Below are 6,295 nucleotides of genomic sequence, written 5' to 3'. Positions count from 1 at the left end.
ACTCATATATCTATTTACTAATTTTTTTATAGAATTTTTGGTTGGGCCAATTAGAACAGTTTATTAGTTAAAGTCTCCCCTGTTTCAGGGTTCGACTGCTCTGACATCTGTGTATTACGAATCAAATTTCTCTCTATACAGAATTTCAATGACTACAAGGTTTGTTTCTCTTGAAACTAGACTCAATAAGGAATCTTTACATATGAAGATTGACTTATAATTATTTTTTTACAATTTATTATGAATTTTTAAAGTCAGAACAGAGGATCCAGAAATCACTCTGAACCTGTTTCACAAGGTTTCAAGTATCTCATAAAGTATAATTTATATGCCTGTTTTTTTTTTATCCATATGAAAATAGACTCATTAAGCTTAAATTTCATAACTTGCTCATCATTTAATTCCATTTATACTATTTTTAGTGATTTTTCAAATTCATGTCATTGCTGCAGCAATATTCTTTTAAGGCAAATTTCATCTTTTCATGAGTTGTTATGAACTAGATAACCTATTAAACTTCCATGATATCAAACATGATCTAAATTTAACCATCACCATGACTTATCAATATCAAACATTTTCTCAACCAATCATGGCCATATCATAAAATTATTTACACAAAATAAATATATTGCTATACATGCCATACTTAAGTTTTACAAGCCATTTACCCGATGAAAGTCCTTTGGATAGTGTGATCGAACCTTCGACCCGTCCCGATTCCCGAGCTGGCTTGTTCAAAACTACAGTAAATAAAGAGGAGGAGTAAGCATAAATGCTTAGTAAGTTCATATGTAAATAACAAGTAACATAACAATACAAATATACCAAACAACTTTAGCATGGTATCACCAAAACATATATCATATTTCTAAACATCATTCATCATCTTACTACCTTATCGTTGTTGTATCGATTATCAACCCGAGGGTTAAGAACATACCTGTCCAAAGTGTCCATTTCACAACACTTACCAAAACGTCGCTTGCATCTTAAGTGTTCTTTCATTTCACTAGAAATTTCACCCGTTGAACACATCGGAATACAACTCGGATACACGGATAATTTGCACATAAGTGCCTCATATGTAATCAAGAAATCATGTAACCCGCCCCTAAGTGAACTCGGACTCAACTCAACGAGCTCGGGCATTCACATCCATAAGTGAACTCGGACTCAACTCAACGAGTTCGGATGCCTAGTTACATTTCACGAACTCGGACTCAACTCAACGAGTTTGGACATTCGCATCCATAAGTGAACTCGGACTCAACTCAACGAGTTCGGATGCTCAACCATCCTAGTGACATGTCACTTGTATCCTAATCTATTTATAAGGTTCAAACGGGCTTTTTTCCATGATCTCACATTGCCGTCTTCCATGGAATATCGGAACCGATACTCGGTAGCAATTCATATTTATCAAGTAGTAAACATAATTTGCATATTACTCAACATTAACCACAAAGCATAATATTTCACGATAAAAAAATCAGCATATCATATAATTAACATCAATAACTTAAAAATAACAATTATGCTACATTATTTACACATGAACTTACCTCGTATGCGAAAATGGCTACTTTTACCATTTCATCCACAACTTGGTATTTTTCCATTTTAGCCCGAATTTCAGTTTTCCTCGCTAATCGAGCTTGGAAGCTTGAAAAACCCTAGCCATGGTTTCTCCTTGCTATATTCGGCCATGGGGTTGAAGATGAGCAAAATTGGCTTTTAATTTTGTATTTTAATTCATTTTATCCCTAAATGACCAAAATGCCCTTACTACTAAACTTTCCAAAAATTCCATCCATGTCCAATTTTTGTCCATAGACTTAGAAATTGGTAAAATTGCTATTTAAGAACTCCTAATTAATATTTCAAAACAATTTCATACTAGAAACTTCTAGAATACAAGTTTTACAAATTATTCGATTTAGTCCCTAATTTCAATTTAAGCACTTTATGCATAAAATTTCTCCATGAAATTTTCACACAATCATGCAATCATATCATAGACCTCAAAATAATCATAAAATAATTATTTCTATCTAGGATTTTGTGGTCACAAAACCGCTATTCCGACTAGGCCCAAAATCAGGATATTACAACTCTCCCCTACTTTAGGGATTTTCGTCCCCGAAAATATTACCAGAAATGTGGTCTTCACTTAGATTCCTCAATTTCATATTCGGTGCTGAAGAACTTTCACTCAGGCGGTGCCTCCAATATATCTCATTAATTTCTCATATATTCTGAAAGTTTACGAACTCATCTCTTAATTGTTCTTAAATTTTCAACCCTTCTCCGTTTCCCTTGTCATCTTGACATAAAACCAGATCTCAATTTGGTTAATGGAAATTCCAAGAAATTAAACAATCAAAAAGACCTGAAATTCCATGAATCTGATGAGTAGGAATTCATTCAATACCGATATGATTTATAGATCTCGCCAAACATTTAACAATAGGATACATCACATTTTCCTCTTTCCGCCATGGAAATAATTCTAATATGGCCTCAAGAATAATCCTTCTCATTTCCATCCCAATATCAACACTGGCAAGGATAATTTTGACAGATTCCAATGCTCGGCTTTAACCCCTTTAACAACTCTGATTTTATGTAACATCGAAAGCTCTAAACTATCACATTACCTCACTATCTTGAAACACATCACAATTCATACAATGGCACATTACTGAAAGTCAGGAAGTCTTTACTCAATGTAGACTAGTCTAGTTCAGACGCTTCGGTTACCAATATTCTCATCTATCCAAACTTTGTCAACATGTAATAAACTTTTCAACTTTCACAAGACAAAAACCTTATCATTCGTAGTGACTTTAACTAATATCCAACTCTTTCTAATAAATATACACTTCTCGCTCGGACTATTTACTCTTTTATCAAGACAAAATGAAATTATATTATCAGACTTGAGAAAAATAATCCTGACATAATTGTCACATGAAATCTTTCAAATAAATAATTCACCATACCGACTGAAACTCGTGCTTTTATCACTTATGCCTTTACTGATGTCAAATCCTTACACAGAAATTAGAAAAAAAATCCCAATACTAAAATCACCACATTACCAAGATCAAATTAGAAGTATAGTCATATTTGACATGATTAGCACGAGCTGAAGAACGCACTTCAAGCACGAGTCATAATTGACAAATTATGGAACAAAGATAACAAGGAAACCAAATAAAGAAATCCAAGATACGATACTATGCCGGAGAATCGAAAACCAAACTCATAGAGAAAATACAGAATACCCCGATAATTCTTCAAAGAAAGAAAGTCCAAAAGAAAACATCATTTAATCCCACTTGAATCAAATATAACAAGAACAATATATCTTCCCATACATATATATCAGATGAAGTATCAAGTAGAAGAAACAGAATCATAATATTCTTATCAGACGAAATGGAATAGAATACCCGATGAAATAGAGCAATATAAATTATAAACCAAATGACTACCAATACTTTCATCCAACACCGAGATTAAAAGACATTCCCATATAACAAGAATTTCTTCAAAAGATCAATAGCCATAGAAATATTTACGAGAACGGGTAAACACGTAGAACATCTCAAAAGAGACTACTAAATCATGTCCACCATAATCACACACTCTCAGATAGTTCACATTTCAATTATCATTTCCCACTAGTTCTGCAGTCACAAATTTCATATTAAACCATTCACTAAAAAGGCCGATTCAATAAATTTGATTTACACTTTTCTCGACCTTGCATCTGAGTAATTCGGTTTACTAAGTAGAATTCCTTTTCTAACTGGGATAGTGCATAACTCCAATAATCTTTACCAAGTCAATATGCTCCACACAGCTCAACACACGGGCGTGTGACTTGGCCGTGTGGCATAAGTCAGAATACCCTGCAATTTGGGCATGGCCTAGTACACAGCTTGGCACACAGGCGTGTGAGGCCATTTCGAAGGGCACACGGGCTAATCACACGAGCGTGTGGTTGGCTGTGTGACCCAAGTCAGAGAGTTACACGGGGTTGGACACAGGCTGAGACACGGCCATGTGATTCCATTTCAAATGTCCACATGGCCTGTGCCACGGGCGTGTGTCCCCTGTATTTTGAAATTTTTTTTAAGTTTTCTATAAGTTTCCTCTGTTATCAGTTTAGTCTCGAATAACTCTTAAAGCATGTTTTGGGCCTCGTAGGCTCGTATAGGGACAATGTGAATGATTTTGAATGATGTTTATTTGGAATTTGAAAATGTATGCGAAATGTATGGTTTTTTATGAAATAAGTCCGTAATGCTAGTAACCCTATTCCAAATTGAATACTGAGCGAGGGTGCTACAAAATGTCTTCTCTCTCTTTTTGTTTTAGTTTCGATCGATTGAAGAAGAATGAATAGTGGGTAGCCATTAACTTTATTTTATTTTATTTTTACTTCTATTATTATTTAATATTAATTTAACCTATATTTATATCAACCATTATCATAAACCGTCCACTATAATGAAATATGACATAATTTCCATTTAAATCCATTTAATTCTATTATTTGACTCATTTAGCTATTATAAATTAATAGTTTTCTCTTTTATAGTTTTTACGATTTAGTCATTTTATTAATTAACTATTAAATCTTCAAAATTCTGGACCTGTAATAGCCTGATTTAGACCCTAGCTGAAATAGTAGTTTTGGGACCACAAATCTGAGTCAGAGAAATATTTTAATATTATTTTTTGTGCTTATAATATGTGAATTAATATGTGTGAAAAGCGTTTGTGTGCTCGATTGTGCAAAAAGGACTAAAATGTAGAAAATGCAAAAGTTGCATTCTATATGTTAAAAGTGCCAAATGGTTATGGCTTATTAAATGGAAGGTCTTTATGCTGTAATTAGACCATTGATAGTGGAATTTGACAAAAATAACCATTAAATGAATAGCTTTAAACAGTTATAAATAAGGTTAATAGGTAAATAGATTATTAATGTTATATTAAATAAAACTAAAGCCAAAATTAATCCATTATCATCTTCTTCACACTGAAAATCAAAAGAAAAGAAAGCTATTGAAGCATTTTAGGGTTCGACTCTTATTTCCTTTGATTAAGGTATGTATTGAGCTTGATTTTTGATGATTTCTACGTTTTCATGATCGTTGCTTTGAGTACTAGCTAGCCCATGCTTGACTTTCTGAATTTGATGATGAATTTGAGTTATGCCATTGATGAAAATGTAAGCTTTATGATGTTAGTTGATGGAAAATGAAAAATATATATTGGGTTATTATGTTTTCTATTTGAATTTTTGATGAATTTGAGTATTTTGAACTAATTTGTGAAAATGAGAAATTGAAAGGCTAAAATGTGAAATAAATGAAATTTTGTATATAGAGTGATTTTTGTATATTTTGTGAGTTTTGTGATTAAGAACTAAAGTGTTAAAATATGAAAATATAAGGGCTAATTTGTAAAATGCCCTAAATATGTGCACATGGATTGAATTGAATGATTTGTTGAATAAAAGAGTTAAATTTGAATGTGTATAGATCAAGAACCAAAGCAAATGGAATTGGATCGGGGAAAGTCGAAAATAGTTGAATAGTCATTCGTGTTTTTTCATTCCTGTACGAGGTAAGTTGATATACAAATAAATGTGTTTAAATTGAACTATTATTGCTTATATGTTAATTAATAATGATGAACGACTATTTGAGATGAAAATGAGATATCCAAGAAAGTTCCGATAATGTGATGACGTCTGAAAAGTCCCATACGAACCATAGGAATAGTTAGGATACATATGTCATGACATAGGATTCTGATGTGTGATTTCGTGTAAGACCACATCTGGAACATTGGCATCGATTTGAGATTTACGTGTAAGACCATGTGTGGGACATCGGCATCGTATTTGATTTCGTGTAAGAACCTGTCTGGGATAGTGGCATCGATATTTGATTACATGTAAGACCACGTCTGGGACGTTGGCATTGTATGAGCTTTTCGAGCTATTCGCATATCCTATTTGATTCTCTATGGTTCAACGAGAATTTCGAGAAACGAATGACTATGTGAATGTGTATCCAATTTAGGTACGTTTGAAATGTATATCATTTTTTAGAATGAAAGGTAAGTATATCTGCATATGTGGACATATAACATATGTATTAATTATTATTATGAGAATGAGATGTGTTATATGTAATTGAATTATGATCAAAAGACTATATGGGACATATGGATATGTGATTGTATTTTGCCATGACCTAAATGAATGAAT

The 6,295-nt window shown here is 32.8% G+C and overlaps 1 long non-coding RNA gene across 1 annotated transcript; it reads right to left on the bottom strand.

The window, feature by feature from the left end:
- Window positions 1-525: 525 nt before the first annotated feature.
- On the bottom strand, window positions 526-1,718 carry LOC128285503 (uncharacterized). The gene is made up of 2 exons (XR_008275950.1): window positions 1,566-1,718; window positions 526-743 (listed from the first exon to the last, which is right to left on the bottom strand). It is a non-coding gene; the product is annotated as an uncharacterized LOC128285503 (long non-coding RNA).
- Between the last annotated feature and the right edge of the window lie 4,577 nt (window positions 1,719-6,295).

This window comes from Gossypium arboreum, chromosome 2 (assembly GCF_025698485.1).
Source record: "Gossypium arboreum isolate Shixiya-1 chromosome 2, ASM2569848v2, whole genome shotgun sequence".
Lineage (NCBI taxonomy): Eukaryota > Viridiplantae > Streptophyta > Magnoliopsida > Malvales > Malvaceae > Gossypium > Gossypium arboreum.
The sequence above is the reverse complement of the archived record's forward strand: the minus strand, read 5'-3'. Positions and strand labels throughout refer to the sequence as shown.